The following is a 9,815-nucleotide window of genomic DNA, read 5'->3' on the forward strand; positions in this document are numbered from 1 at the left end:
ATATAAATGTTTGTTCGACGCATAATTGAACAGTGCAACGCAATCCCTTGAACAAAAAGATCTCTCATTAAACTCATTCCCAATATATAAATTCATGTCACATGATTTTATTGCTTGTTGTGTTACACTATATTGCTTCCATTATTACTCCAACTTAGATATTTGTGTTCTATTTCTTGTTCTCTGCTGTATTTCATGTCAATTCCATTTTTATTGTTTGTGCAATAAGTTTAGTAATACTTTGTTTACCCCACTCCTGCAACAACAGTCCCATATAGGGGCTGCAGGATGTATGCATGTATAAATAAATAAATATAAATGATCCACAAAACAGTGTGCCATTTATGTCTAGTACAGACATAGGGGTGGCACTGGTGAACACGCTCAAGGCTCGGTTGCACTATACATAAATACCCCCGAAAGTAGAACATTAACAGCCTTTACCGTAGCTCCTGATAGGTCACTCACTCCAAAGGAGTGCAGCGCCTGGAGGAGGCTTCAGGTCAACAGATTATTTCCGTACTCTATACTACACGATGAAGACACTGGGGAGTCTGAGCTCTGCAGTAGCTGCCACAGAATGCCTTCGAAAAATCACTTAATTTGGGAGTACCAGAATTCTCCTGGGCTAAATCACAAAGCATCCCAGACCTTGCCACATGAGGAGAGCTGATCTGGAGCCACGACCCCAGCAAAGACTCATCATTCGTCAGGCGGAGACAGCTTACTACAAGACTCTCTCTGCGGGCTCTGGTGCTGAAAGCCGGCTGGGAGGCACCCCCTCCTAATTGCTGTGCCCCAACCGTGAGGCTCCATGATTATGGAAATAAAGTTCATTCATTTATCATTCATAGCCAAGCGCCCTAACTACTGGGCCACCACGGTGGGTAACAAAGGATGTTAACATTTTAAAGTGTTCCTCAGAAGCAGCTTGATGAATTTAAACGACAAACAATGGAAACAAATCATTACGAAGACCGAAATACAACAGAAATCATCTCGCAAAAACGTTAAGGGCATCAGCCAACTTTGCTGAAGGAAGCAATTATGCTGCATGTAGTAAATACTGTCGCACATTCGACGGCCACTGCTTTAATCAGAACACCAACAACGCCTGTTACATTTTAATTCTATGGTGCCTTGAACAAGCTAGCCAGGGTGGGTAACGCCTGAATATTGGGCGAGAAAGGTAAGCCAAATTTTACAAAGTTAATAGAATTAGAATAAAGTAGTTTTTCCACGTGTACAAGGTGACCTAATCACGGTCTGCAAATGTTGGGTCATTGTCTTCCATCTCTCTGCAAAAATCTTTCTCTAGTCTGATTACTTTTCCGGGCGCATAATGCTGTGTTAATATCTTTGTGCCGCGTTGTACTCAACGGATTTACGATGTTTTGTCTCGGCTTCATGTAATTAGGTTAAATAATATGAGCTCAGAGCGAGTGACTTTAATCTCGTAGTCAGGACTCTTCTATTAGATTGTTATTGCTCCCGTATAGCTGGCTCATGTTAGTATTTTATGTTTATTCGCCCCCTCTCCCCAAACTTTTTATCTACCTTTTTACCTTTCCCCATTTTTTCTTGACTTTGCCTGTGTTATTCTCACGCCTTACAGTGTCGAATTGAACAGGACACAAAGCTTGATTTGATTCTATCGAAATTTCGATGTTTCTTTGCATTATAAATAAAGAGAAAGAGTGACAAGCTACTGCTACCTGTCGGACAGCTGCAAGAAGAGCTTCCTAAGTAGTTGTTTGAAACCCGGTGAGTGGCCTCAAGTTTCAGCGAACAGAACACTGACAGAGGTTGGATTGTGACTGGCTGCCGACGTTACTGGCTATGTGATGGCGTCATTTCAATCGTCATAAGATAACACTATTTCATGCGATTTTCATGAGCTCTGGGGGACGGCTTGGCTATAACAGTTGACGTGTGAATATGCCATCACGAGAAACAAAAGTAATGAATCCAGATTGCCCCCAAAATATCTTTATTGGCTGGGAGTTCGCGGTGACGCCAAGACACCGACACCAACGGCGGCTAACCAAAGTGCTCCTGCGAAGTGCGCTTCCATCCGGAATCGAAACGGGCCTTTAACTCGGTACCCACGGTGGCGCTAATCACCGAACAGCACCGTGGCGTGCCACGCTATGCTGCTCCTGTGGGTTGCATTCCGAACCCGAGCCCAGAAGGGGACGATTTTTTTGGCACCCGCGGTGATGCCCGGGCGGTGGCACCACCGCGGATACCGGCTATACCGGGGTCTCTGCTTCGAAGGATCATGCCATGCCATCGCAGTCCTCGAAGCACCCCTGGTTGGCTGGACGAACCCACGGTGGTGCCACTCACCGACAGCCACGCGCTGCTGACTGACAGCGGTGGCGCTCCTGTGGGCTGGCCCCCCTGGGCTCAGGTAGGAAGCACGTTGTGCTCGGAGTACGTGGTGTCGCCACACACCGACACCCAAGGGCCAACAGAGGTGCTCCTGCGGGACCCTGGTTCAAACATGGATGAGACGCGCATTAGCTGGGAAAACCCACAGTGGCGCCGCTCACCGACACGCGTAGCGTGCCCCTGTGGAGTAGGGGTGGTTCTCGCGGCACTGAGAGTAGGAATCAGCTTCGCAACCTGGGCCACCATGGCCACCAGCCCAATTGCTGATTGCCCCCCTCCACTGTGCCACTGTCTTAGCCACCGAGAAGCCATGTCATGGCGTCTATGTAACGGTGTATAGCACAGCCTCTTATACTAGGAAAGTACACACGCCGCATAGTGTAGATGTGCGGAGTGCACTGCCTTCCCTGCTGACAGCCACGAGAAATCACAGAAGAACAGGGTCGCCAAGCTACAGAGCTCCCAGAGTGCCTCAGTCACGTGACAACAGAGAGCATATTCTAAGAAGCTACTACCAGGGGTGAATTTGCGGGATTTTTGGAGGAAGTGGATAGGTGGGAAGGTGAGGCGCAATGGATTAACTTTCTTTGTCAGGAAAATGGTGTAATATGGTTTTGCCGCAGAAGATTTGTCATTCCGGGGGACCGCTGCAGATCATTAGTCTACTCCGAGGGAGACCTCTCTGCTTAAGGGGTATCTTCTTAGTAATTTGGTGGCTTGGCTGGAGACCACCGCCTTACAAAAGTTGTGAACAGCTGCCTTACTGTCAGACAAGATGATCTTGGCTTTGGTACTGACGCACGCTAGGGCAATAGCAGCCTCCTCTGCCACTAACGCATTCCTAGTGTTAATCGATGCTACACTCACTTTCTCCCCATTCCCATCAACGGCGGCAATGACGAAGGCGCCATCGGACCCACAGGCTGCGTCGCAGAAGGCTATGTTACCCGGCGGGTCCCGGGCAAGATTATTCATTATTGTTCGAGATCTGTGTCTTCTTTCTTTATCATCCTAAGGGTGCATGTTCTTAGGTATACTGGCAATTTTGAGATGCTTCCGTATGTCTAAGGGGATTAGCTCTGCAGTATGGGAGTCCACAATACCTGTGCGGAGATCACCAGGGCAGTAATTAAGAGAAGCACAAATTTGGAGGCTTAGCTCCTCAATAGCAGGCAGGCAGATCCTCAGTGAGCTAGGGGAGAGCGAAAGGAAACCCCCGTATACTGCAGGGCGCTCAGCTATTGAGCCGCAGTACCAGGGTTCGAACCCGACCGCGGCGGCCGTCCCTATGTTGTGCGATGTCAGTGCAGTGCACGTTGAAGATCTCAGGGTGGTGGAATTATTCAGCTGCCCTCCATTACGGCACCACTTTGTCTCTTACTTCTTTCACTCCCACCTTCCCTTACTGTAGTTCGGGCGTCCACTGATATATATGCAAGACAATTACTGCACTATTTCCTTTCCTTAAAAAGCAATTTTTCAGTTTTTTACCACTCTTTGTTCCTCCTGGCAAGCCGCTTTCATTGCGGTTATGTGTGTAATACAAAGAAGTCAACCCTCTTAACAAACGTGTGTGGTTATGTGTGTTGCCTGTAATGGGGACCGAATTCAAAAGGCATTTATTTATAGGTAAGAGTATTCTATATATGATCAGGCAGCACGTGCTAATCATAACACCAAACTGTTCAAAGCGAAAGGGACCCTTCGGACGCCCACCTAGCTGAATTCGGCCTCTTGTTAGCCTTTTTAGCCAGCCTTCTCTTGTGTATGTTGGCCTCTTGTCCCTCGTCTTTTTCGGCTGGTGAAAATTATTCTTCGACATGTCTTACCAATTGGCCCACCATTTAGCCTTGCTTGTTTGCTGGCGCAATCACTTGGCCTAAAAAATAAACAAAAGAAGCATTCCTAAGCCTTTTAGCATTACCTCTTCTCCAGAGCGATTGCGATGGCTGCGCCTCGCATCAACACGCAGGGCTCCTCGAGACTGTCCACTTCAGGACGGGCCAACCTCAAAGCATCCTCGTTTGGCTGCAGCTGAACGCGGCACTTTTTTCTCTGCGCAGATATTGGTGGTAACTGAGGTCTTTTCCATAGGCAGACCAGATACACCCGACAGCGGAGTCCGCCTGTCTCGGAGGAGTTATGGACGTGCAAGGCGACAGGAACACGCACGCCAATCCGTGGTATACGCCTTGATCACTCAGTATGAAATGCAGTAGGGTGTTCATTTAGGCAGTAGGTGTGCTTACCTCCTGGTTTAGTTTTTCGTAACGGAGTTGCCTTAAAGGTCCATGTATATTACGATGCTATAAAGGGCCGCGCGACGTGATGCACCCCTGCACTGGTAGGCGGCTGTTCCAAACAGAGCCACCCGTAGTCTTATGCGACCCAGGTTGGCCGGCGCACCCACCGGTTATGCCGACGGCGACGAGAAAGCCAGGGACAGGCGCATAACAGCTATCGATGTAAAACATAAAATATGGTATGAAGACGCATGCTCAGAAAGTAGACAGGCACACACGCACGCAAACACTCAATCATACACAAGTTCGTGTTTGTGGATTCACGAAAGTCAGTTGCGTTGGCCTTCACAGGGGAAAAGATTTTTTGTCCTAACAATGAATGGCACATACCCGCTCTGGGAGAAAAGGTGAAGAAGGTCGGCAAGTAGTTCCTTATTGTCGGCCAGGGTCTGGCCTGCAAGTAAACAGCCCTGCAAGTAACTGCAAGTAAACAGCCCTTGTGAGTAATTCTGAGCCTTATTCTGGCATATGCTTTCTAAAAAAATGCCAGTGTGTTGGTAGAACTTAGGCGTACCTGACCATGCATACTGCACTACCTTTTCACATTGAATAATTTTGGGCTAGGTGTGAAGTAGCGATGGCGTATAGGTTGGGCATCCGCCTGGCATGCAAGAGGACCGGGGTTCAAATCCTGATGCCACGCAATTCTCCACGGGTTAAAACAAAAAACCCACATGTCGATGGAATTGCATAACGAGGCCTGGGGTGCGGCCTAATCTCGGTGACCAGAGCTAACAACGCACTCCCTCACCAGAACAGGACTTGGCCACCCTGGTGTAGCACTTGGCCACAACCTACTATGAACAAACCAATTAACCCTCGGCCCTCAGCTCCTAGCGGCTGCGGAGCAACTGACCACTGCGCCGGTCAGACCTATGACGCAGCGCAGGGTGCTAAGAATCTCTGGCTCCGGACAGGCCGCCATTGGAATCTGAACCTGGCAACGTTTAACGCTAGAACTTTATCTAGTGAGGCTAGCCTAGCAGTGCTGTTCGAGGAACTAGCGGGAATTAAATGGGATGTGATAGGGCTCATCGAAGCTTGGAGGACAGGTGAGGCGTATACAGCACTAAAGGAGGGACACATACTGTGCTATCGCGGATTAGAGGATAGACGAGAACTAGGTATGGGATTCCTCATTAATCAGGATATAGCTGGCAACGTAGAGGAGCTCTACAGTATTAACGAGAGGGTAGGAGCTATTGTAATTAGGCTGAATAGGAGGTACAAGCTGAAAGTGGTGTAGGCCTACTCGCCTACATCCGGCCATGATGACCAGACCGTTCAAAGTTTCTATAGGGACGTAGAATCGGCAATGAATAAAGTAAAATCACAGTACACTGTACTGAGGGGCGACTTCAATGCGAAGGTGGGCAAGAAGCAGGCTGATGACCACGCAGTAGGTGACTATGGGATGGGTTCTAGAAATAGCAGGGGAGAGTTATTAGTCAAATTCGCAGATAGAAATAATTTACGGATCATGAATACCTTCTTCCGCAAACAAGAAAACAGGAAGTAGACCTAGAAGAGCCCCAATGACGAGAATAAAAATGAAATAGACTTCATACTATGCGCTCAACCTGGCATCCTCGTAAAAGTGCATTGTAGCGACCACAGAATGGTAAGGTCTCGAATTAGCTTAGACTTCAAGAGGGAACAGAAGAAGCTAGTGAAGAGAAAGTCCATTAACGAGTTAGCGGTAAGAGGGAAAGTACAGGAATTTAGGTTAGCGCTGTAAAACAGATATTCCGCTTTAACTGAGGAAGGCGATCTTGATGTTCATACAATGAACGATAATATGACAGCCATCATTACGGAGTGCGCAGTAGAAGTAGGCGGTAGGACAGGATACCGGAAAGCTATCTCAGGTGATGAAAGATCTGATTAAAAAACGCCAAAGCATGAGGGCGTCTAAACCTACCGACAGAATAGAACTGACAGAGCTATCGAAGTTAATAAGTAAGTGCAAGGTAGCCGACATAAGGAAGTTTAATATGGAGAGAATCGAGCATGCTGTAAGGAACGGATGTAGCCTAAAAGCGGTGAAGAGGAAACTAGGCATAGGCAAAACCCAGATGTATGCATTAAGAGACAAGCAGGGCAATGTCATTAGCAATATGGATAAGATAGTTAATGTGGCCAAAGAGTTCTACACAAACCTGTACAATAGCCAATGTAATCAGAGCGCTAATGAGAAAGACAGTAGTGCACAGCAATGCGTCATCCCACCAGTAACGAAAGAGGAAGTAAAGAAAGCCTTAGGAGCAATGGAAAGGGGAAAAGCAGCTGGGGAGGATCAGGTAACAGCAGATCTGTTGAAGGATAAGGGGACATCGTCCTAGAAAAACTAGTCACCTTGTATACGCAATGCCTTATGACCTCGACCGTACCAGAAGCTTGGAAGAATGCAAACATTATCTTAATTCATAAGAAGGGAGATGCCAAGGGCTTGAAAAATTACAGACCGATCAGCTTACTATCCGTTGCCTACAAAGTATTTACTTAGGTAATCGGTAAGAGAGTCAGGGCAACCTTAGACTTTAATCAACCAAATGATCAGGCAGGCTTTCGTAAAAGATATTCAACAATAAATCATATTCACACTATGAATCAGGTGATAGAAAAATGTGTAGAATATAACCAACCTCTATATATAGCCTTCATTGATTACGAGAAAGAATTCAACCCAGTGGGAACCTCAGCTATCATACAGGCATTGTGTAATCAGGGGGTTGAAGAGCCTTACATCAAAATACTGGAAGATATATATAGCAACTGCACAGCTACTATAGTCCTCCATAAAGTCAGCAATAAAATTCCAATAATGAAGGGCGTCAGGCAAGGAGACACGATCTCGCCAATGCTATTCACTCCCTGTTTACAGGAGGCATTCCGAGGCATTAATTGGGAACAGTTGGGAATAAGAGTAAATGGAGAATACCTAAATAATCTGCGATTCACTGATGACATTGCCTTGCTGAGTCACTCAGGAGGTGAACTGCAAATCATGATCAATGAGTTAGACAGGCAGAGCACAACGCTGGGTCTAAAAATTAAGATGCAGAAAACCAAGGTAATGTTCCACAGTAGCAAGTGAACAGCAGTTCACAATTGGCAGCGAGAGCCTGGAAGTTGTAAAGGAATCCGTCTACTTAGGGCAGGTAGTGACAGCTGATCCGGAACACGAGAGGGAAATAACTAGAAGGATAAGAATGGGGTGGAGCGCACATGGCAGGTTCTTGCAGATCATGAGTGGCAGCTTACCAATTTCACTCAAGAGAAAAGTGTACAACAGCTGTATCTTACCAGTACTCACCAACGGGGCAGAAACGTGGAGGCTAACGAAAAGAGTTCAGCTTAGGGTAACAACAACGCAGCGAGCCATGGAAAGAAAAATGATAGGTGTAATGTTAAGAGACCGGAAGCGTGCAGAGTGGGTGAGGGAACAAACGCGGGTTAATGACAACCTGGTCGAAATCAAGAGGAGGAAATGGGCTTGGGCAGGGCATGTAATGCGAAGGCAAGATAACCGCTGGTCCTTAAGGGTAACGGAGTGGATTCCAAGAGAAAGTAAGCGTAGCAGGGGGCGGCAGAAGGTTAGGTGGGCGTATGAGATTAAGAAGTTTGCAGGCAAAGGGTGGATGCAGCAGGCAAAGGAAAGGGTTAATTGGAGAGACATGGGAGAGGCCTTTGCCCTGCAGCAGGTGTAGTAAGGCTGATGATGATGCCGTAGCTCAGTTGGCAGAGCACCAGAAGCGAAATTCAGAGGTCGTGGGTTTGGATCCTAAAGGCGGTATGCAGTTTTTTTCTTCTCTTTTTTTTTTATCAACTATATTTAAGTAATTATTCTATTATTCTCCTATTTATGAACTTCACAAATTAAAAGGAAAAAAATAGACATCCCCTACACTCCTTGGTTTCGTTGACTTTCTTGGCTTCAGTCATGTAGTACAGAAACAGTTTTTAAGAAATGGTAATGCAGATAGTTCAGCAGTAGAGATTTTAGGTACGTTTAAAACAAGGAAACATCCGCAGCCTCGAAAGTAAAGCAAGAATTATCATGTTACGGTGAGACTTTTATGTTTGCTCTTGTCAATCCCCTTCACACTCCTAGAACGCAAACATTAAGACTTCACAGGCACATGGTTTTTTCTGTGCTGGTATGCAACAGGATAGCAAGGGCTCCAGTGTTACTAATTCCTGAAACTATTGACAATGTCCCAAAGTAAACTGTACTCTGAATGCAAAAATAGAAATAATGGTGGCACCCCCGTTTATTTTTCTGAAGACCTTGATGGAGACAGGCAGCAAAATGGCATTGGGAATAAATATCAAATACATTGATATTGGAAGTCTTTTATAAGTTGTTGTTGAAAGTATTTTAATAAAAGCAAGCGATGCTATTCATTCATGCCATGAATTTTTCCTCTCATGCAAGTTTAAGAGCACAGTAGGCTGATATGCTTGTAGAGAAAACGCCTAAGAAGCAGCTGTGTGGTAATGAAATCTAAGAGCCTATAAATGTCTTTGAACGCGGTAGCGTTAAAGGCCCCGTTACCCAGAAAATCCGGCGTCAGCATTGCGAGTTCAAAGTCACGAGCATGACTCTGAAAGGCGGTGCCCAAAGAGCAACCTAGGAGGAAGGTGGACCGCCTAGGTCATGTGACCTTGCGACGTCACCACATCCTGCCCACCATACAGCGAGCAAACTGGCCACCGTGGCAGGTGGCAGTTAAGGATTGGCCACTCGAGAAGAGCAAGCTGGCCCAATCAAGGTCCACCACTGGCAGTAGCTGCCATCGCAGGGCAGTGGCGCATCGCTTAAACACTGCAGCACTGCACAAAAAGGGGTATGAGGGCTCCCAAGGACATATGAGTGTAAGGTTGAGAATGCCTGATTCCATATATATGAGAATTAACCCACTACGCGATCGTGTGACACCCTTAAAGTGAAGCTCAAATGTGCCCTCCAATTTTTTTATGACAAGCTCGCCACCATAAAAGAAAATTTGCAAATGTAACACGCCATTATTACTGCTTAGCAAGCAGCAATTGTCATAGGCTGGTTAGCTAGCATATTTCCAGCAGGAAGTAAGCAACAGGACAGCTAGGTAAATA

The sequence above is a fragment of the Amblyomma americanum genome, chromosome 9 (assembly GCF_052857255.1).
Source record: "Amblyomma americanum isolate KBUSLIRL-KWMA chromosome 9, ASM5285725v1, whole genome shotgun sequence".
In the NCBI taxonomy this organism is placed as follows: domain Eukaryota; kingdom Metazoa; phylum Arthropoda; class Arachnida; order Ixodida; family Ixodidae; genus Amblyomma; species Amblyomma americanum.